Source organism: Microcaecilia unicolor, chromosome 1, assembly GCF_901765095.1.
Source record: "Microcaecilia unicolor chromosome 1, aMicUni1.1, whole genome shotgun sequence".
Taxonomy (NCBI): domain Eukaryota; kingdom Metazoa; phylum Chordata; class Amphibia; order Gymnophiona; family Siphonopidae; genus Microcaecilia; species Microcaecilia unicolor.
In genome coordinates this window covers 127,686,429-127,710,937 of record NC_044031.1, presented here as the reverse complement: position 1 = coordinate 127,710,937, position 24,509 = coordinate 127,686,429, and the positions used below count along the sequence as shown (strand labels likewise).

General features: G+C 42.3%; 1 long non-coding RNA gene across 1 annotated transcript in view; it reads right to left on the bottom strand.

Annotated features, from left to right (window-relative positions):
* Positions 1-4,881: 4,881 nt before the first annotated feature.
* LOC115468402 overlaps positions 4,882-24,509 on the bottom strand; it is a 100,267-nt gene continuing 80,639 nt past the window's right edge. Inside the window, exon 4 of the long non-coding RNA XR_003941860.1 lies at positions 4,882-8,248. This is a non-coding gene — a long non-coding RNA (uncharacterized LOC115468402). The remainder of the gene's footprint in view (positions 8,249-24,509) is intronic.

The following is a 24,509-nucleotide window of genomic DNA, read 5'->3' as shown; positions in this document are numbered from 1 at the left end:
CAGTCAATTGAATACATGGTACAATGGATGAAAAGAGCCTTATTTGAAATTCATATTACAATGAAAAAGAAATCTGGGGGAAACTAAAAAGAGGGAAGGGTTATGTTATCAGTGGAGTCTAGAAGGGAAAGGGTGAATGGGAACAGGAAAGGGTTTTGGATTAAATTCACTCCTTTTCAGAAGTAGTTCAAGGTCAGTTACATTCGGGTACACTAGGTATTTTCCCCAGAGGGTTTACTACACAAGTTTGCTGAGGCAATGGAGGGTTGAGGGCTAGCTTCTGTAAATGCACCCAAAGATGGACACCAAATGATGCGTGCTAAGGTAGTATTCTGTAAAGCACTGGCTACCAAACCTGGTCCTGGAGGCATCCCCCCCCCCCTACATAGTAAATGACAGCAGATAGACATCCAGTCTGCCCAACAAGATAAACTCATTTTACATGGTATGCGATACTTTATATGTATACCTGAGTTTGATTTGTCCTTGTCATTCCCAGGGCACAGACTGTAGAAGTCGCCCACTGTTCTTGTACTAAAAGTTCTGAAGCTAACGTTGAAGCCCCTTAAAATTTACACTCCAGCCCAACCCTATCTATTCAGTCACGATCAGGGCACAAACCGTAGAAGTCTGTACAACACTGGTTTTGCTTCCCAATAACCCGTGTTACCACCCAATCTCTGCCAAGATTCTAAACACAAAGGAATCCTTCTAAACAAGATTCCTTTGTGTTTATCCCATGCATGTTTGAATTTCATTACCATTTTCATCTCCACCACCTCCCGCGGGAGGGTATTCCATGTATCCATCACCCTGTGAAAAAATACTTCCCGACATTACTCCTGAGTCCGCCCCCCCTTCAACCTCAATTCACGTCCTCTAGTTCTACCACCTTCCCGTATTTGGAAAAGGTTTGTGGATTAATACCTTTCAAACATTTGAACGTCTGTGTCATGTCACCCGTTTCTCCTTTCCTCCAAGGTAAACATGTTCAGGTCAGCAAGTCTCTCATATGGTTTCCAACACAAATCCCGTACCATTTTTGTAGCTTTTCTTTGCACCACTTCCAGTCTTTTTACATCTTTAGCAAGATACAGACTCAAAACTGAACACAATACTCCAAGTGGGGCCTCACCAAGGACTTGTAGAGGGGCATCAACACCTCCTTTCTTCTGCTGGTTATATCCCTCTCTATGCAGACTAGATAAGATTTGCATGTAAATCTTTGTCATGAATATTCATTGTGGTATCCTGAAAACCTGACTGGCTGGAGTGTCTCCAGGTACAGGTTTGGGAACCACTGCTGTGCATGGAATGACTTTTACAGAATACTAGTTAGTGTGCACCCCCCCCCCCCCCCCTTTTTATTCAGGAACAGCTCCTGGCCGGTTAAATAGTATGTATCCAGCTAACTGCTAATATTCATTGGAAAGGTAGCTATCTATCTCCACTGAAGATTCAAGGTTAGCGCCGATATTCAGCACTGGATTAAGCGGTTAAATAGATTTGCATAAATAGCAGTCCTATCATTAACCACTAGGAACTTAACCAGTTAGCACTGAATATCAGCTTAACTGGTTAAGTTCTGGTAGGCAAAAATGAAACTGGGTATTGAATGCTGGTCACCGGAAGTGGCCCGGCACTGAATATCCAGGGTCAGCGCTGACTGTGGGATGCCTCCTGCCGGCTGAATATTGGGCTCGTTGTGTCTAACTTTGGGCAAGAGCATTTATGCTTGCCAAATGCTGGTGTAAATGGTCACACCTAACTAATGGCAGTTAAGTGCATAAATGCATTCTACAACATCACACTTACTTTCTGGGATTGTTTCTGACCCACCTATATCCCTCCCATGGCCATGCCCATTTGGGGTTGCATGCTATAAAATGTAAGCACACATTATAGAATAGCGTGTAGAATAGATCTGAGCCAAACTCTTAAATACTGCCAATTAATTGCTTGTTGACACCAATTATTGTTAGCAGGGCCGCCAAGGTGGGGAGGGGCCCGGAGCCAGTAAGCTTCTTCCTTCCCGTCTGCTTCCGGGTCTGCCTCTTTCCTGCTCCTGTGTGTCAGGACCCGGATGATTGTATTAATGCAATAAGACAACAGACCAAGGGAGGAAGATAAGGGGGCAGGTGTGGAGGGTAGCCCAAGTGTGTGTGTGTGTGTGGGGGGGGGGGGGGGGGGTGGTCACAGGGTGGTGGCCCTGGGGAGTGGCCGGCCTGTGTCTCTCAGTGGGCCTTTTTTAGCACCTAATTAGCTAGTTTACACACAGATCTGTGCCCAAATTTGCACACTCAACTTTGGGCAACCTATACAGAATCTAGCGATAAGCGACTTGTCCAAGATCACAAGGAGCCACAGTGGGGTTTGAATCAGGCTTCACTGGATCTCAGCCCATTGCTCTAATCATTAGGTTATACAGAGATAATAATCAACAATGAATAAGATATTTAGGGGCCCTTTTACAAAGGAATGATAGGGCTACCATGTGGGTAGTGCATGACAAATCAGCTCTACCACCAGGGTAGTGCAGGAGCCCGGGGTACTTCCGAAGTTGGTGCACACAATTTCCCGTGGTAGAAAATAACTTTCTATTTTCTACTGTGGGTGACATTCCCGGTGGTAATCAGCAGTATGACCACATTGTCACACACTGCCCAATTACTGCGGGGTTAGCGCATGAGCCCTTACCAAGTAAATAAGAGGTAGTAAGGGCTCATGCGGCAAATGGCCAGGTGCTAATTTTGACTTAGAGCCTGGCCATTATTGCCAAAAATTGAAATCTGGCTTTTTGGCAGACCGCTGTATGTGTGGGAAAATCATCCGCTCAAAGTAGCGGTCACTTGTTATTATGCCTTTTTAAAAGGGCCCCTTAACTTGGTAAATGGAGGCAAATCAGAGACTGATCTCAGATATATCTGCTGCCTTTGATCAAATATACCACCGTCTTTCAGTGGCTCTCAGACCTTCATATCTCTGGTAGCCTGTATTCTTGGTTCCAATCTTACCTTGCCAAAAGGACAGCTTGAGTTTTCTGGTCCTTACTAAAGGAATGTACCTTCACCAATGGAACATTAAATAGAGTTGAGTGATGAGTGAATTGGATTAAAAAGTAAAGCCTCTATCAGATAAGTGCACTAATAACAGTTTTTCATGAATTATTTTTCATTTATTTTTTGGGGTCACGTCTTGTGCTATGATTAAACAAGTTGAGCTATAGATTCTAGATCTATTGATCTATGTTGGCCACTCAACTATTATGAACACATAAATATTAATTCAAAGAATTTCAATATGCACATATTTAAAGTACAGTTATTTATTTATTCATTTTTGTGCTGTGGGTCTATTGAAGTGTGTTAAAGATTGAGGAGACTGGATAGACCATTCAGGTCTTTATCTGTCATCACTTACTATGTTACTATAATGAAACTGTCAAGAATGGAGGACAAGGGAGAGAGGGAAAGAAGAGACTGGGAAGAAAATGTGATAGTAAGAACTGAGATGAAAGAAAGACAGATGATAAAGGGGGGGGGGGGGAAGAGAAATGGAGACAGAAGAAAGACGAGAAAACTAAGACACCAAAAATTAAAAAAAAAGAACTTTAATGTTACATTCAGAATGCAACTTAATTACATACAGTATGTACAATCAATTACATTTTTAATTGCATCTTCTATTAATTGACAAATGGCACTGCTCTAGTCAGCTATATTGCCTGGGTCTAACATTTAAAACACCTGGGTTTAACATTTAAAATGCCTGAACTGCCTTGGTCTAACATTTAAAACACCTGAAGTGCTATTTTTCAAGATAAAATTCTTTCTTCAGAGGACATCGGAGACCAGCTATCAGTCATTTTGTTGTTTTAGTCAAACACAAGCCTGGGTTTATGCATAAGCCTTCTCAGAAAAAAGTACTGGCTGCCCTCTCTAACTTCCAATTCCACGCCATACCTCTAATTCTATCTTCCAAGTTAATGGATTCCTTCTATTCTCCACCCAATGCAGCCTGCATGCCTGTTCTGAGGGTATGACATCAGAAAGAAGCGAGTGTGATGACCAAGTCAACTTGTGGACCTGCAGTTACAGGCCTCACCTCTGTGTTGAAGCCTTGAGGAGGCAGTGATACTACAATGCATGTGAGCTGGGGCCATGGGCTGACTTGGTGCCCACATTCATTGTTTTCTGATGACAAGAGAGCTGGGAGCTCTGAAGACTTCAAGGGATAAAGGCAAAGTATCACAGATGTGGGTTGAATGGGGCGGTGGGAACCAGAGGTCTATTGTGGTGAGGCACCGAAAGTTCTAGGGCTGTAAAAGCTGTAATCATTCACCGGTCAAGACTTTGTATTACTGCAGCAAATTGGAGGCAGATTCCACAAAGGTCAGAAAACTCTTGTGGCACATTTGCACACATTTAATTATACAGTGGTACAAGGTAATTTTCAAAGTGATTTACCCAGGTAGGTTGGCGGGTCTGAAACTATCCTCCTTTGCCATAGCACAATTACTTTTAGCCAAATGAAACAAGGCAATCTTTGATTTGAGCTGAGGACAAAGGGAAACAGAACATATGCACACGTAGGACGGTCAATGGGTGTTTTATATTGCCCCTCTCCTCTGTTTGCACAAATAGCAGGTCCAAAGTCTGTAGGGGTTTTACTGCAAAAGTTTTTTATGTCTGGGTTATTTCTCTTTTAAAATCTGCAACAAAGCTGGATGTGATTAAAGTATCCATATACTTTGCAACCATGCAGCTATTTGCAAATTGCTCACATGTGCACAAAAAAAAAAATGAATGTATTGGCAATTCTAGTTTCAAATAATTCAGTAAATAAAATAGTTTTCTAACCTTTGCAGTATGTTTGTATTACTTTTTTTTTTTCTTGCTTCAGCTTTCTCTCCATTTATTCCTTTCACTGACTTGCCTGCCTGGCTGCATCTCTCTCCCATTACAATTGATTCTTATGCTAACAATCTGCTGCAGCAGCCTTTCCTCTATTCCTCTCACCCCCTGTTCAGGCAAAAGACTCCTCCTCTCTCTCCCTTTCCAACCCAAACATCAGTCTCCTCCCTCTCTCCCTACCAATCAGACCAAAGCGTTCTCCTGTCCCTCTGCATAGCCTCTGACATCCTATTCTCCCTGCTCCTCTGCTGTTCCGCCTCAGCCAACCATCTTCTTCTTCCTTCCTTCCCCCCCACTTTCCCCTAGACAGTCACTGCCTGTCCCCTTCTTTGTCCCAGTTGCTGGTCCCCTGTGTTCCACAGCAGTGACTGCTGCTCCACTGCTTCAAATCTTTTGCCACCAGTGTCATCGTACTATTGTTCACTATGAAAGGCATGTGCAGTGCTAATTCTGTGATTAGGTGGAGTTAACTCATTTTGGAAACATTTTACTACCATAACCCTTGTGTGAAAACTTATGGAGTGTAAAGCAGATGAGCTATTCTTTTCCATAGTCAAAAACATAGCATTTCCCCATTAATGAGGGCAACGGCTTACTGCTATCATTTCTCCAGAATTCACCTAACACCAAGGATTTCAGAAGAAACCGCTTTAATACTATTGTGCTAAGCGGTATATTAAGTCAATAAATCTAACCAAAATCAAATGTAAAGTAGCATTTTCGGCAATATCATTTTAAGTCACTGGATTTCAGGATTAAACCAACAAAAAAGTAAGTTGCATACATCCCTTGAAGTAGAATTTCAAATTTAGAATTAAAACCCCTTCGTAAAAAGTCTAAGATTTATCATAAAACAAACCACTAGTCGAAAATGTTGACTCATTCCCATTCACAGATGGCGTAGACTCTTTCATCATGTAAGGGAAAAGGTAGCAGCATCCCACATCAGGTCTGGAAAAGTTACAGCATTGAAGGGCGGAGGTAAAGACTTTGTAGCAGGAGGGGTTTTTTTTTTCCCAAAATATGGAGAACCTCGAAAGCTCTCGCTGTTTCACGCCCTCCTGCTTGCTGCACCTGTAGTCTGGGCCTGTATTCCTGCAGTAGGGCTTCCAGGATGGAGCCAGAACGCAGAAATGCACATTGACCCTTCAAACTCTGTGATAAAGGGTCAGTCCAATATCCAACACCCAAAGCAAACCTTCAAGCCATGTACACCCTCCCCTCTCAGTGGCGGCTCAGGGTTCTATCCCTTTGCAGTCCAGCATCTACCCTTTCCTACCTTTCCCAAATGTCCAGCATCCCCTCTCTTCCCTTTCCTATCCACTCTCTCAGTATGTAGCATTTCTCCACCTGTAGAAAATTGAAGAGGGTGCCGTTGCTAGTGCCCTACCCCACCAGGGCAGCCCCCCCAAAAACCAAAGCAAAATCAGCTGGGGTGGGGCCTTGAGTAGATGCATGCTCAAGGTCTGTTACAGTCTGCCTTCTCTGAACTTCCTGTTTAGAGGAGGTAGACAAGGCAGGGTGTGACTGGCTTGAGTGCACACATTTGTTCAAGGCCTCACACTAGCTGGTCTTGAATTGTTTTAGGGTCATGGCAGACAGGACTGATTTAGGTATGGGCAAACAGGGCAATTGCCCTGGGCCCCCATGTTAAGGGGGCCCCAAACCTACCTGAAGTTGAAAGAGGGACTGCCTACAAGTAAGCTTTGGGGCTCCCTCCCTGGTGTCTGCCCTGGGCCCCATCCTGTCTAGCACTGGTCCTGAGGGCAGGGCAAGCCTGGTGGATTAGCAAAGACAGGCTCCTCTGCCTCCCAAAAATTAGCCATCTTCCTTACTGGGGCTGCTGGGGCTTGGGTTTCCCCACCAGCTCAGGTATTTATATTTTGTACTCAAGTGAGGGTGTGGGTAACTAGGGGGAGGGCAGAGAGAAAATTTGGTGCCCATCCACTTTGGGCTCAGGCCCACCCAAAATCAGCTGTCTGGCTATGCCAGTGCTCAATAGAAATTTTCCCCACAAGGTTCCTGCACTAAATCAGGCCACAAATGGTAAGGGGGTGACTGATCCTTGCTCCATTGCTAAATTCCCTGCAGTAACCCTTTCAGGGCCATTTCCCCACTTTCTGCCAAGAGAGACAGAGAGAGAGAACATTTATTTACACTTGAGCCCACGTTTCATCAATAAGTGCAAAGTAAGTTACAATAAAAGGACTTACATTTAAATAATCAACTGGCAACCGTCTGAAGTAACAAGAGGAAGCATGTAATTATACGGACCAATAAGGCTCAGATTAAAAAAAAAAAAGCAAGGAGTGTCAAAACAGAACAATTCTGTCAGTTAATGGTGACCTCACAGTTTGTTTTTATGCATTCCAACAAGGATGGCATCAGACTGTTACACTTTAAGCAAGAGTAAGAGTTAATTTCAAAAACAGAATTTTACAGTTAGGATAAGTAGTCCAAATTAGACTTTTGTGAAGAACTGCCATGCTTCGTTCTCAAATTTTAACATGTTTTAAATTCTACAGAAAGCAAGACTTAAGGTGATTGGAATCAACAGCCATTTTCCCAGCTTTTGCTAAAGCCAATGCATCCGTTAACATTTTGTCTTTTTATTAAGTCAAGTAAAAACTCTTCTATAATGGTTTGTTGAGAAGAAAACAGTATCTGAATATTAAGCTTAGTATTCTGTACTAGAATTCAATGTATTTTCAGTTACACTTTAATCTTGAAAATTTTTAGGAACCTTGTATTATTTTTCCAACATTAACAAAGACAAAAAGGCTACAGAAATGAACTTAACTTTTTTTTTCTTTTTCAAAAGTGCATTATGCAACATAACTGCAAATCAGAATACCAAAGTGTATAGAGTTTATGACAATAAAGATGCAATTATTAACTAAGTCAAGTGCTGGCCTTATAGTGCTTTAAAACGATGGCAAACATGAGAACAGAACAAAATATATTTCACACCTCATTATATCTGAATTGCAGAAAATGTACCAGGTTTAAGAATGCTGTGATTTTATAAATATAAACTGTGTAAAGAAAAAAAAAACCCCTAACACCTCTTAAAAGAAATGTCAGAAAAATGCACAGCTATTTCCCACTCAGAACTGTTCTGTTTAGTTTTCTGGTTGGAAAATACTTGTGGAATATGGCATTATGAACACAGCAGGTGATAGGTGAGGTGCACACATTAGTTTAGCAAAGTTCATCCATTAGCAAAGCATGGGGCAAAATGGCCACTTTGTCCACGACATTTTGCCCAAGATAATTTTCAGATTTTTAATCATTTTCAAACTTGCTGTAAGGATGCTCTAAATCCTGAAGCAGACCTGCAAGACAGAAAAAAAGTGTAATAATCTTTGGACATCACTATATCAGTATATTACTTTATATCCAATAGCAAGCGTTGCTTATTATGAAACTTAAAACGTAGCAGCATAAGAAGATGGTTAATTCAAAGTCGCAAACACAAACAGAAGGTGATCTCTCCACAGGAGAACCGAAGACAGGAAAAACAAACAGTGGATCCAAAAAAGTCCTCTCACAATAAGTGTCTTCCTGAACAAGGTCTTTATTCAAATCTACACGATTGACCCGACACGTGACGTGTTTCAGCCGTAAAGGTCTGCGTCAGGGGTCTATAGGATAAAAAAATAATAAATATATACATGAGCATGTAATACACATCAATATTAAAATTGAGAATACATGTTAAAACCATTATAAGCTGGATAAAAAATAATAATATATAAGAACATAATATATAAAACAATGAGAAATAAAATAATTTACATAGAGATAATGAAAATCAAATGCACATAATAATGTAACACATCAGTTACTCACCATCAATAGTACAAAATATTTGCATATCCTATAGACCCCTGATGCAGGCCTTTACGGCCAAAACACGTCACGTGTCGGGTCAATCATGTAGATTTGAATAAAGACCTTGTTCAGGAAGACACTCATTGTGAGAGGACTTTTTTGGATCCACTGTTTGCTTTTCCTAATTCAAAGTCGCAGCACTTTTTAAACAGTTATGATCTTGCATGAAATAAATGTTATTTGGACGTTTGTCTTTTTATTAAACACATGGCAGCTACCATAATTTAGCAGTTTTATGTTTTAAACCTTTGACCATCAGGAATTCGATGATGTATTAAAGTAGCTAATATGGACTGTTAGGACATGTTATCACATTGCAGCTACTTTTCTTATACTAAAGTTAACATATTAACATAAAAAAATCAACTATACATCTTAGTTTCTTGCATCAATGGGTCTGCCTTAATGTTAGCACATTTCAACATGTGTTTACGGCTAATGGGATGATTCGCTTAATTTTGCGGCTCATTATTTTACATAATTTGTACACAGATGTTTGTGAAAGCATGTTAAACACACTGATAGTGCAAGTCTACTACATATGTTTACACCTATGCAGACACACACACACTTTGATACACTTGAAAGTAAATTTTGTCATTCATATGTATCTAATCACAATAGTAAAAAGGTAACGACCAGAGGGAAGAAACAGTGACCCAACAGGCAGACTTTCCTTAAGGACCGCGTCTGAAAAAGAAACCTGAATTAGCTTCAGATCAGGAAATGGACACTCCTCGATGTTAGTGTAAGAAAACAACAAGGCAATATATCTGTAAGAAACACATGGATTTGGGGGGGGGGGGGGGGGGCGGTCACGTGATGCTGCCTGGCTGAATGGACACCTCGCTTACCAGCTCTGGGGCACTTCAACTTTTACCAAAAATATATGATCTCCATCCAATCTGATCCCTGCTTGCAATGCACTGGAAGGAAGGGAAGAGATTCCACTATACTCCTTCGAATTTTGGTGCTGATTGTTGAGGCCGATGGCCCAAAAACAAGCAAAACACTTAACAGCTGTTACAGAGGATAAGCTGGCTAAAATACATACTGCCATCGAAGAAATAAGAGGGGTTTGAACTCCAAGCCAACCATATACATTGTAATGAGGATAGGATAGTGCAGCAGGAGGACAGAGCAGATAATTTTGAGGAACCTTAGAGACAGTCAACAAAAGCATGATGGAACGCAGAGTGGACCAGGAAAATTGGCCTTCCTGACATTATTAAGGAATCTGACCTCCACAATACACTTGCAAATAGCTTCTGGAGGCCTTGAGCCTAGTGACCATGCATGTGTCTCTCACTATTGAACAAGTACACTGGTTGGGGAAACGGAAAGAGGGATATCACAAACCTAGACCAATCACCCCCAGATTCCTCAGCTACACTGATAAGGAGTTGATCATAGCTAAATACCACACCTAATGTGAGCTGAAGTATGGAGAACATAATATTCTGCTTTTTCAAGATTTCTCAGCACAAGTTACAGAAAAGTGCTGGGTCACGGCTCCTCTACGTAACAAGATTTTTAACTGGAAAATAAAATTCTCTTTATTATACCCGGCCTGAGAGCAGATCCAGCATACGAATAAGGTCTTGTATATAGACTCTGTTAAAGGAACTATTCCTGCACAGCCTGCCTCCACCCCCTGAAAACATGAGGAATTAAAAAGGTGAACTGTCTTTTTGCAGACCTTTTTGCCTTTCTGTGATACAATGCAAATAGAGGAGAAAAGTGCATTCTGCCATCTGTGTTGAGATGCTTATTGCTAAGCTTATATCATGAAGAGATCAACACAGTTCTTATTACATTGATTTCTCTTCCACATCAGCTACCGGATTCTTTCATTGTGCTTTTAGTTGGATGGATTCACCACTGAGATGTTCATCTGGGTGTATTGCAATTTTTGCAGATAATAAGTGAGGGACTTGAACTGCAAACCTAACTTTACACGGCCTTTGCCCAGTAGCTCTCCAAGTCTAAACTATAACCTATAGCAGGACTGGACCACATAGAAACTAGTCTAGTTTGGTTGTTGCTATGATGAATCCTTTGAATACTATGGATATGTTTTGGTTAAATATCTAAATGACTGACTTTTATGGTATAAGAGACCCAGAGCTGGCTCTACAGAAATATGGGTAGACTAAATGGTGGTGGTGGTGGGGGGGGGGGGGGGGGGGGGAATGGGAAAGAATGACTGTGAAAGGGGAAGAATGTGAGTGTTCTTTGGGGTCAGGAAAGACTACACATATCATCACCCACATTAAAGGCAAACAAGAGGTTTTGTACACCTCCCACACTGACATCTCCAGCCTGCTACAAAAAGAGAATACTGGCTTGGTTGCTAAGAGCAGGAAATTATGAGGCACAACTCATTAGAGTTCTCTATCTCCACCTGCTGGTGGATGGTTACAACCCATTTGTCTGGATTGATCCTTGGGACATAATGGAATTAAGGGGTCCTTTTACAAAGGCACGCTGAAAAATGGCATGTGGTAGTGTAGGCGCAGGTTTTGGGCGCGCGCAGAATCATTTTTCAGCGCACCTGTAAAAAAAGGCCTTTTTTTTGCTGAAAATGGACGTGCGGCAAAATCAAAATTGTCGTGCGTCCATTTTGGGTCTGAGACCTTTCCGCCAGCCATAGACCTAATGGTAAAGAATTTGGGCAGTAATGACCTACGCCTGTCAAAAAAAAAAATATTTTGCGGACGCGCGCCAAAAATGAAATTACTGCAAGAGCCACGCGGTAGTTGGGCGGTAACTCCATTTTGGCACGCTTTGGGTGTGCGTAGATGCTTACGTGCCTTAGTAAAAGAACCCCTAAGTTTTTATGCAATGGGCCTACAGTTGCAGCAATAATGTGTGTTAATATTTGCATGTGCTATAAGTGACTCACCCTCCCTCTCTTTGGTTACCCACACTGAAACGCCACTTTAAAGAAGTACTATGTACATGTAGATATTAATTCTCTTTTAAAAATCAGCTCACAGCTACCTCTCCCACCTCCCCAGCACACTTCAAGGGGAAGGGGTGAGGGGATGTCTCTACCTGTACATGACACCTAGTGATCAAACTCACACGTACTAATTCCTAAGGGAGCTGTGGTCTGTGGCCCCTTGCCAAAAGGCAGACTTCTGCTGCAATGGCTATATGAAAATGAAACATTAAAAAAAAAAAGAGAGAAGGGTGTGTGAAAATCCCTGGCTAGTTACAAATAAAGGTTTGCAATATTATAGGCCAACAGAGGCTAGTTTCAACTGAGCTGGAAACCTTAAAGGAGCAGTAAAACTGATGGGTGGGAAAACCCCCTCTGTTTATAACTGCTCTCAAAGAGCCACTAATTAAACCTCTTATCATTGCTACATATTTGTTTAATTTTCTAGTAGCAATGGCTTTGTGTTCAGTGCGGTAACCTGATAATTGCCTTGGACCTCCTTGATGTGTCCTTGCCTCAGGGAATAGCTGTTCTGAAATTGCCAATTATTAGGTAGCTGAACAATGAGGAGGAAAATTATATAAAGACTTACTGATGACAGACAGCACCCCGCAAAATATACAGGACAAATGGTTTGATCTGCATGTGAACAGTCTGAAAACATCTAATTCATTTTCAACATTTCATCTGCAAAACAATCTCTAATCTTGTATGAAATGAATTGCACAGAGATCTGAAAGCATGACTTGAGCTACCGAAGTCTTTTTGCTTACCAAAGAAAAGGTCTCCAGTTATGGGGAAAAAAATGTTTTATTCTACTTCCGCTCTTGCTAGTGGGCCTGCACACGATGTACTGGATGAGTGTAACCCTTAAACCAATATACATTACAAAATACTACAGCAAATTAATATCCTTTTTAAAAATGGGGGCTTCCATAGCACTCCCAAAGGACCTGATTTCCTTTTTGTTCACAGCAAAAGGGGCCACCGTAATAAAACCAGCAAACTTTAGCAGAATGTATTTGAGGAAAATGATGTGGTAACAGCGGATAGCGTATCTGGGTTTAAAAAAGGTTTGGACACGTTTCTGGAGGAAAAGTCCATAATCTGATATTGCGATAGACAAGGGGAAGATACTGCTTGCCCTGGGATTGGTAGTATGGAATGTTGCTACTAATTGGATTTCTGCCATGTACTTGGGACCTGGATTGGCCACTGCTGGAAGCATGATTCTAGGTTAGATGGACCATTGATCTGACCCACTATGACTATTCTTATGTTCTTATTAAGTATTGAGACTGGCAGATAACATTATGTGGTTGTACCTCAACTCTCTTTCCAAGCACACTGACCAATCAAGAGGCAGTTTTAATAGTGGCTGATGACATCACTATGGACCCCTTTTACAAAGGCGTCCTAGCGTTTTTAGTGCATGCTAAAAATTAGCGTGCGCTAAACGTTAAGATGCCCATTATATTCCTATGGCCATCTTAGCATTTAGCGCATGTGAATTTTTAATGTGTGTTAAAAATACTAGCACGTCTTTTTAAAAGACCCCCCTATGTGCTTAAACTATACTGAAACGTCACCTGATATGTCTGAATAATCAGCAAAGGAAATACAAAAAATCAAATCAGAAATTCTATTTAAAAGCAAACTGTGTATCTTTTGGGATTTGAAAAAAATGCAGAAAGTGAAAGAAAATAAAATCAATAGAAGTTCTATAAATAAATAAATAAAATGATGAAGCCTACTTACACTAGAAAAGGGACCAGAGGCTTCACTCACCCTTTTTGTGCTACAGTGAGTCTTATCGGTATTTATTTTATTTAGAAACAGAAGGAATAGTGTAATCAACAGGACAATTCCAGACAAGACACATGAGAGAAGATGTTATATCAAACTCAAGTTTATTCCTGAGAGTTATTTTATTTAACCATGTATATTCCACCTATAGCTAAGTGGATCAGAAGTTCAACACTTCAGTTGCTACTAACTGTACAACAAACGATTTTTCCATTAATATAACCAGTGCTGCCAGCAAAATGGATTCTTTTAATCTTTTTTACAGTCCAATTATCACTAGGGTCAACCTTAGGAGTCAGCACTCAAGAAAAAGATCTAGGTGTCATTGTACACAATATGCTGAAATCTTTTGCCCAGTGTGTGGTGGCGGCCAAAAAAGCCAACAGGATGGTAGGAATTATTAGGAAAGGGATGCAAAATAAGACCAAGAATATTACGCTTCTGTATCGCTCCATGGTGCGACCTCACCTTGAGTACTGCATTCAATTCTGGTCTCCGTATCTCAAAAAAAGATATAGCAGAATTAGAAAAGGTTCAAAGAAGAGTGACTAAATGATAAAGCGGATGGAACTCCTCCCACAATGAGGAAAGGTTAAAGAGGTTAGGGCTCTTCAGCTTGGAAAAGAGACAGCTGAGGGGGATATGATTGAGGTCTATAAAATCCCGAATGGTGTAGAACAGGTAAAAGTGAATCGATTTTTCAATCTTTCAAAAAGTACAAAGATGACACTCAATGAAATTACACTGAAATGCTTTTAAAACAAATAGGAGGAAATATTTTTTTCAAAGAATAGTTAAGCTCTGGAATTTGCTGCCGGAGGATGTGGTAATGGTAGTTAACGTATCAGGGTTTTAAGAAAGGTTTGGAGAAGTTCCTGGAGGAAAAGTCTATAGTCTGCTATTGAGACAGACATGGGGGAAGCCACTGTTTGGTAGCATGAAATGTTGCAGCTATTTGGGTTTCTGTCAGGTACTTGTAATCTGGATTGGTCACATCTGGAAGCAAAATAGTGGGCTAGATGGACCACTGGCTAGTCTTATGTTCTTATCTGGAGAACTATTCTAGAGGCTCACTTTCTTCCACAAGCAGGAGTATTGTAATTGAACATGCCTACTGTGCATCCATATTCTTCATATTCTCCTTGCGCTTTTAGCAAAGAAGAGGGCTCTCTCCAAGTTTGGAATAGTTTTTAACAATTCACCGGGGTTAGACAACTGTGTCATCTTCGGTTGCTCCACACTTATTATTATTATTATTTATTGTACTTGTATCCCACATTTTCCCACCTCTTTGCAGGCGCAATGTGGCTTACAAAACATCATGGATAATGGAAATGAAAAGAGAATAGGCATTTGGTGTTACAGAAGGATGTTGGATTGCATGGTAATGGAATACATGATAGTAATATAATAGAAGGCATTATTAACGTTTCTGGAAATATGTAAGAGTTTCACATGATTTGATCTTTGTGGTATACAGTGGGGGAAATAAGTATTTGATCCCTTGCTGATTTTGTAAGTGTGCCCACTGACAAAGACATGAGCAGCCCATAATTGAAGGGTAGGTTATTGGTAACAGTGAGAGATAGCACATCACAAATTAAATCCGGAAAATCACATTGTGGAAAGTATATGAATTTATTTGCATTCTGCAGAGGGAAATAAGTATTTGATCCCTCTGGCAAACAAGACCTAATACTTGGTGGCAAAACCCTTGTTGGCAAGCACAGCGGTCAGACGTCTTCTGTAGTTGATGATGAGGTTTGCACACATGTCAGGAGGAATTTTGGTCCACTCCTCTTTGCAGATCATCTCTAGATCATTAAGAGTTCTGGGCTGTCGCTTGGCAACTCGCAGCTTCAGCTCCCTCCATAAGTTTTCAATGGGATTAAGGTCTGGTGACTGGCTAGGCCACTCCATGACCCTAATGTGCTTCTTCCTGAGCCACTCCTTTGTTGCCTTGGCTGTATGTTTTGGGTCATTGTCATGCTGGAAGACCCAGCCACGACCCATTTTTAAGGCCCTGGCGGAGGGAAGGAGGTTGTCACTCAGAATTGTACGGTACATGGCCCCATCCATTCTCCCATTGATGCGGTGAAGTAGTCCTGTGCCCTTAGCAGAGAAACACCCCCAAAACATAACATTTCCACCTCCATGCTTGACAGTGGGGACGGTGTTCTTTGGGTCATAGGCAGCATTTCTCTTCCTCCAAACACGGCGAGTTGAGTTCATGCCAAAGAGCTCAATTTTTGTCTCATCTGACCACAGCACCTTCTCCCAATCACTCTCGGCATCATCCAGGTGTTCACTGGCAAACTTCAGACGGGCCATCACATGTGCCTTCCGGAGCAGGGGGACCTTGCGGGCACTGCAGGATTGCAATCCGTTATGTCGTAATGTGTTACCAATGGTTTTCGTGGTGACAGTGGTCCCAGCTGCCTTGAGATCATTGACAAGTTCCCCCCTTGTAGTTGTAGGCTGATTTCTAACCTTCCTCATGATCAAGGATACCCCACGAGGTGAGATTTTGCATGGAGCCCCAGATCTTTGTCGATTGACAGTCATTTTGTACTTCTTCCATTTTCTTACTATGGCACCAACAGTTGTCTCCTTCTCGCCCAGCGTCTTACTGATGGTTTTGTAGCCCATTCCAGCCTTGTGCAGGTGTATGATCTTGTCCCTGACATCCTTAGACAGCTCCTTGCTCTTGGCCATTTTGTAGAGGTTAGAGTCTGACTGATTCACTGAGTCTGTGGACAGGTGTCTTTCATACAGGTGACCATTGCCGACAGCTGTCTGTCATGCAGGTAACGAGTTGATTTGGAGCATCTACCTGGTCTGTAGGGGCCAGATCTCTTACTGGTTGGTGGGGGATCAAATACTTATTTCCCTCTGCAGAATGCAAATAAATTCATATACTTTCCACAATGTGATTTTCCGGATTTAATTTGTGATGTGCTATCTCTCACTGTTACCAATAACCTACCCTTCAATTATGGGCTGCTCATGTCTTTGTCAGTGGGCACACTTACAAAATCAGCAAGGGATCAAATACTTATTTCCCCCACTGTATCTTGTCGAAAAGAAGGGTCTTTAGTAGTTTACGGAAGTTGGTCAGTTCATAGGTCTCTTTTAGGTTGCGTGGCAATGCGTTCCAGAATTGCGTGCTCATATAGGAAAAGGTTGATGCGTGCATTAATTTGTATTTTAGACCTTTACAGTTAGGGAAATGAAAATTAAGGAATGTGCGAGATGATTTTTAGCATTCCTGGGTGGTAGGTCTATCAAGTCTGACATGTAGGCTGGAGCATCGCCATGGATGATTTTATGTACTAGGGTACATATTTTGAACATGATACATTCCTTGAGTGGGAGCCAGTGTAGCTTCTCTCATAGGGGTTTTGCACTTTTGTATTTTGATTTTCCAAATATGAGTCTGGCCGCCTTGTTCTGGGCTGTTTGGAGTTTTTTTTTTTTAGTATTTCAGGTTTAAAAAAAAACAAACAAACGTCTCTTAGCTTAGGTTCCCATGTTTTTTTTTTTTAAACTCACTACTTGAGAGACCAAAACTTGCTTCCAAGAAAAGAAGACAATAAATATTCCTACCACTACAAACTGCATAGGATTGCTAGACCTACCACCTGCTGGTGACTAAGAATACTGGTTGGATAGGTGCTGCACAGTGTTCTAAAGTTATGACATCACAACTCATTAGTCTGTACTACTGGTAGGATGTGACAAACCCCAAGCGTCTGGACTGGTTTTGTGGTACAATAAGGAATATAAAATTAAATGATTAATACAATTCTCAGTGTTTCCATTCTGAATTAGACTGAATTGTTTTCCTTTTTTTTAGCAGCTTCTACCCAAGCAATATTTAGGGGGAAATTTATCAAGGAGTGATAAAAATTCACCTTTTACTGTAGCTTGGTAAGTACATAAGTATTGCCATACTGGGAAAGACCAAAGGTCCATTGAGCCCAGCATCCTGTTTCCAACAGTGGCCAATCCAGGTCACAGATACCCGGCAAGATCCCAAAACTGATCCCAAAAATGATCAACTGTATTTAAATCATGTATTGACTTTATCATAACCTTACTCTGTAAGCCACATTGAGCCTGCAAAAAGGTGGGAAAATGTGGGGTACAAATGCAATAAATAAATAAATAAACTGTACAAAACATTTTATACTGCTTATCCCAGAAATAGTGGATTTTCCCCAAGTCCATTTAATAACGGTCTATCGACTTTTCCTTTAGGAAGCCCTACAAACCTTTTTTAAACTCCGCTAAGCTAACCGCCTTTACCACATTCTCTGGCAACGAATTCCATAGCTTCATCGCATGCCCCCTAGTCCTAGTATTTTTGGAAAGCGTGAACAGACGCTTCACATCTGCCTGTTCAACTCCACTCATTATTTTATAGACCTCTATCATATCTCCCCTCAGCCGCCTTTTCTCCAAGCTGAAGAGCCCTAGCTGCTTTAGCCTTTCCTCATAGGGAAGCTGTCCCATCCCCTTTATCATTTTCGTCACCCTTCTCTGCACCTTTTCTAATTCCACTATATCTTTTTTGAGATGCGGCGAGCAGAATTGAACACAATATTCGAGGTGAGGTAGTTCCAAATTGGCGCACAGGCGCCTATGTGGTTTAGTGAAAGGGCCCCTAGGTGTTACTGTTGAATTATATTAGGTGTTCATTCCTCCCCTTACGCTAGCCAGAAGTGAACCCAGATTTCCTCTATGGCAGCGTACAGCCATACCAGAATCATGAGGATGGCTATTTTCCATTTCTTTTATGACAAGCTAAGACACTCCATAGATTCATGGTAATATAGTAAACTAGTAAAAGAGGCCCGTTTCCAACAGAAATGAAATGGGTGCTAGCAAGGTTCCAGGGTCCCCTCCCTACCTCCCTCTCTCTCTCCTCCGAGTTCCAGCCCCCTCCCCTCTGAGTTCCATGCCCCCCCAACCTGCCTCCCTCCCTGTCCTCCGAGTTCCAGGCACCCCTCCCCTTCGAGTTCCAGGCCGGCCCTCCCCTTCCAGGCCCCTCCCCTCCCCGCACGGTCGTGTTCCAGGTCCCCCTCCCCCCTCTCTCCCCCCTCCCTCTCGTCCCGTGCCCTCCGAGTTCCATGCACCCACTGTCGTCCGAGTTCCACAACCCCGCGCCTCCCTCCCTCTCTGTCTGTGGCCTCCCAGTGGAAGCAGGACGTGGGCGGCTGCTCCTCCCATTCATAAGTGCCGGCTGTTCTGTAAAACCTTTTACCTCGTGGTGCACCGGCAACAGTGAAGTCGAGCAGGCACGGCAATTCAGACTGCCTTCGCTTTCGCCTTCTGTTTCAGCTCTGCCTCTGGTCCCGCCCTCATTTCCTGTTTGCGTAAGGGCGAGATCAGAGGCACAGGTGAAACAGAAGCGAAAGCGAAGGCAGTCTGAACGCCGTGCCGTGCCTGCTCCACTTCACAGTTGCCGGCGGACCAGGAGGTAAAAAGTTTTAAAGAACAGCCGGCACTTAGCACTTACGAAGGGGAGGGGCTGCCGCACATGCCTGCTTGCACTCAGAGGCCACAGACAGAGAGAGGGAGGGAGGCGTGGGGTGGTGGAACATGGAGGAGAGGGGGTGTGGAACTCGGATGGCAGTTGAAGGAGGGAGGGAGGTAGGGGGGCATGGAACTTGGAGAGGTGGAACTCGCAGGAGAGGGGGGTTGTGGAACTCGGACAGGAGTGGAAAAACTCGGGGGCCCAATTCTGTACTCACCTCCGGTGGCTGGTGCTGGCTTCCCTCCCCTCTCACTTCCCATTGGTCCGTCCTGTGATGTCATCCCCAGGGTGGACCAATGGAAACTGTGTTACGAACCCCGGCATCCAGACACAGGTGCAAATTAATATATAGGATGATCAACCAAGATAAACAGAGGAAGGACAGAATTTAGAATATTCTCCTGTATTTTTCCTTCCTGTTTATCTTGATTTATATCTGAGAGGGAGCGTTTTCTTCCTCTACTCCTTTGTTTAGGGTTGCTTCTCAACTCATTCTGTAAGCCTTTAACCTCAGTTGTTCAGTTTAGAGCCTGACCACATTTTAACATTTCCATTAGTGCTTATAAAGAAACAAAAATGACATCAGATTTTGGGAAGAGTGCAGTTTTCATTTTGTTCCCTCTACAAATGGGGTTATAGTTCTGTAATCCATCATCCCCAAGCCTGTTCAATGTATTTTATAAAACCATGCAGAGAGGATGGGACAAATCAGTTACACAAAAAATTGAAAACACTGCTAGAATCATTGCTAGAAGCAACTGTGAATATTAATGAAATACGGTTAGCCAATATATGCTAATAGTAAATTAGCTGAAGTACAATGTTAATTTATTTTCATCAATAAAAAACAGCAATAGCCATGGAAACAAAAACAATGGCAACCCCTTGATGAATAACACCCATCTAACAGGAAAAAAAAATGCTGGAAGTATATTACTTCTCTTGGGTGCTGTAATAATCTAATCTACAGCTGGTTCTCAGTAGCATCATAAGAACAAGATATACATATGAAGGTTAAGTCTATAAAGGAACACCTACATTTAAGTGACTGTAATGCACCTGTTCTGTCAAGAAAAGCAGGCACCCACTTTTCTTTATAATATACCAGAGTAACGTGCCAAGACTTTGCCCATATTCTAGGTGTGATCTCTTACTCTAGCCATAAGAACATAACAGTAGCCATACTAGGTCAGACCAATGGTCCATCTAGCTCAGTATCCTGCTTCCAGCAGTGGCCAATCCGGGCACAAGTACCTGACAGAAACCCGAATAATAGCAACATTCCATGTTACCAATCCCCAGGGCAAACAGCGGCTTCCACATGTCTATCTCAAAAGCAGACTATGGACTTTTCCTTCAGGAACTTGCCCAAACCTTTTTTAAACCCAGATACGCTAACCGTTGTTACCACATCCTAGTGAGTTCCAGAGCTTAACTATTCGTTGAGTGAAAAATATCTCCTCTTATTTGGTTTAAAAGTATTTCCATGTAATTTCATCAAGTGTCCTCTAGTCTTTGTACTTTTTCCCGTTCTACACCACTCAGGATTTTATAGACCTCAATCATATCCCCCCTCAGTTATCTCTTTTCCAAGCTGAAGAGCCCTAAACTCTTTAGCCTTTTCCTCATATGGGAGCAGTTCAATTCCCTTTTATCATTTGGTCGCTCTTTTTTGAACCTTTTCTAATTCTGCTATATCTTTTTTTGAGATATGGTGACCAGAACTGAACGCGATACTCAAGGTGGTCGCATGTGGAGCGATACAGAGGCATTATAGAATTCTTGGTCTTTTTTTAACCACCCCTTTCCTAATAATTCCTAGCATCCTATTTGCTTTTTTGGCTCCCGGCGTACACTAATCTACACATGTAACCGTACACCCGGTCTATACTCCGCCCAAACATTGCCTAGGTGAATACCTACCAATAAACTACATACTATGGCACATATGCCCATATTTACATAACAGCACTTAGCTCGTAAAATAGTCATTTACACGTATATGGTGCTTCAGCTCAGCCTACAAACCAATGCACTGCATCAGTTCCAGAAGGATCTGTTGGTATCCTGACCTCCCAAAGCATGTGCACCAACGGAAAATATGACACATCCAGAGCCCCTGTGAACTGAGGTCCTCACAGTGCTTATATATGACTAGGAAGGTGGAAGTTCTGAGTAATGATAAAGACCAGTCAGTCCCCTTTAAAGACTATGGTCCCAGGAGAAAACTCCCAAATTATAGACAGAACAGGTATAGAACCCCTGGGGTAGAGGAAAATACTGGTCTGGCCACTGGAAGGGAGTAAAGGGCCCCACCCTGACAGGCTGAGAACAGTAAAAGCAGCTAGCAAGCAAGGAAAGAGGTCCGGATGATGCTCAGTTTCCGTGGCTAACCAAACAGTTTGTGATGAAACCACAGAAAGAAAGGGTGGGGGGGGGGGGGGGGGAGCTCTCCAAGTCCAGGTGTGAGCAACATCAAGTGGGATTGAAGGAGCACGTAGCTGGATATTTGAGGAATGCAACTCTTATGAAAAAGAAAACAGAGGATTGGGAGAGCCCACAGATTCCCACTGCAGAAGAAAGCATGGAATTCCTTGATGAGGGTGAAAATGGACTTTGATATAGAATAAATCCAAGAATGCTGTAAGCACTTAATTCACTTTCACAACCAGTTTATACACAAGTAGAGGTGGGAAGCCACAGTATATTGAAAGCTGTGGGAGGCAGAGGTGAGCTGCTGGCCCCACTTGACTGAGGCTGTATAAATGAAAAGAAAATTATTGTTTTGTTTTTTTAATATAAACCTGTGAAACAGGCTATTGGTAAACTTTGTGAACAGAGAGCCAGCTCTGCCTTTGTGGAAACCTTGTGAGAATGGAGAAACACATGCATTACTTTTGGTTCTGTATACTTTAAATGAATTGTCTGTGATATTGTTTGGGATTACAAACTGCAGGAACTTTTGTTTCTGAGTTGGAAAAGAAACGAAAAAACCTAGCCTGGAATAGTTTATGGGCCCTGGAATGAACTTGCCAAGATTTGAGTGATCCCAGGTTGTAAGCAGAGAGGTTTCTGCGGCTGAGGGGGGCCCCTGATTATCACAGTATGCAGCAAAATCAAGGTCAGTTTATAAGCAAAGAGATGAGGCAGGAAATCTTCAGAGACAATGATCTTTATTTCAATATTTGGGTTACCTCAGAATTCTTTATATGCAACCCAAACGGGCACTTCCATCTCCCACGCTGAATCAACAAAAGAAAATTTCCATAAACAAAATGTGAGAGGGTTTATATTAGTCTGTAATGATTTGTAATGCCTGGGAAATTGGATGGCAGGGCAGATTACATTTTCCATTAACTCACCAGGGTTAAACTGTTGGGGCAGTTACAAAAAGACAATGAATTAGTCAAACATTTAAACACTAGCCTGGCACCAAGGTTAAATACGTAGGGTCCTGATAAAATCAAATGTGTCTTTATTGTCTTACCTTTTTCTTATATTTAGTTCCAATGCAAACAAATGTTTAAGAGTAAATATTTTATATTTTTCCCAGTATAAGTATAGACAAAACAAAAGATACATCTGTGTATTTTCTTTTAGCGGGCCAAAGACTTTGAAATGTCCATCACGAACTCCCTTTTACAAATGCTTGCCAGAAAATTACTTTTAATAGACAGTAAAAGTGCTTTAGAGGCTCAAAAGCTCTTTACAAGTACAAAGTGAAGATTATTATGGTCCTTTGGGCAGTTCCTTGCAGGGAAATAAATTAGAGCATTTGCTACGAGATTATGGTGCTCATTTCAAAGCACCAAGACTTACAAAATAAATACAGTACCCTATATACAGTGGGGGAAATAAGTATTTGATCCCTTGCTGATTTTGTAAGTTTGCCCACTGACAAAGACATGAGCAGCCCATAATTGAAGGGTAGGTTATTGGTAACAGTGAGAGATAGCACATCACAAATTAAATCCGGAAAATCACATTGTGGAAAGTATATGAATTTATTTGCATTCTGCAGAGGGAAATAAGTATTTAATCCCTCTGGCAAACAAGACCTAATACTTGGTGGCAAAACCCTTGTTGGCAAGCACAGCGGTCAGACGTCTTCTGTAGTTGATGATGAGGTTTGCACACATGTCAGGAGGAATTTTGGTCCACTCCTCTTTGCAGATCATCTCTAAATCATTAAGAGTTCTGGGCTGTCGCTTGGCAACTCGCAGCTTCAGCTCCCTCCATAAGTTTTCAATGGGATTAAGGTCTGGTGACTGGCTAGGCCACTCCATGACCCTAATGTGCTTCTTCCTGAGCCACTCCTTTGTTGCCTTGGCTGTATGTTTTGGGTCATTGTCGTGCTGGAAGACCCAGCCACGACCCATTTTTAAGGCCCTGGCGGAGGGAAGGAGGTTGTCACTCAGAATTGTACGGTACATGGCCCCATCCATTCTCCCATTGATGCGGTGAAGTAGTCCTGTGCCCTTAGCAGAGAAACACCCCCAAAACATAACATTTCCACCTCCATGCTTGACAGTGGGGACGGTGTTCTTTGGGTCATAGGCAGCATTTCTCTTCCTCCAAACACGGCGAGTTGAGTTCATGCCAAAGAGCTCAATTTTTGTCTCATCTGACCACAGCACCTTCTCCCAATCACTCTCGGCATCATCCAGGTGTTCACTGGCAAACTTCAGACGGGCCGTCACATGTGCCTTCCGGAGCAGGGGGACCTTGCGGGCACTGCAGGATTGCAATCCGTTATGTCGTAATGTGTTACCAATGGTTTTCGTGGTGACAGTGGTCCCAGCTGCCTTGAGATCATTGACAAGTTCCCCCCTTGTAGTTGTAGGCTGATTTCTAACCTTCCTCATGATCAAGGATACCCCACGAGGTGAGATTTTGCGTGGAGCCCCAGATCTTTGTCGATTGACAGTCATTTTGTACTTCTTCCATTTTCTTACTATGGCACCAACAGTTGTCTCCTTCTCGCCCAGCGTCTTACTGATGGTTTTGTAGCCCATTCCAGCCTTGTGCAGGTGTATGATCTTGTCCCTGACATCCTTAGACAGCTCCTTGCTCTTGGCCATTTTGTAGAGGTTAGAGTCTGACTGATTCACTGAGTCTGTGGACAGGTGTCTTTCATACAGGTGACCATTGCCGACAGCTGTCTGTCATGCAGGTAACGAGTTGATTTGGAGCATCTACCTGGTCTGTAGGGGCCAGATCTCTTACTGGTTGGTGGGGGATCAAATACTTATTTCCCTCTGCAGAATGCAAATAAATTCATATACTTTCCACAATGTGATTTTCCGGATTTAATTTGTGATATGCTATCTCTCACTGTTACCAATAACCTACCCTTCAATTATGGGCTGCTCATGTCTTTGTCAGTGGGCAAACTTACAAAATCAGCAAGGGA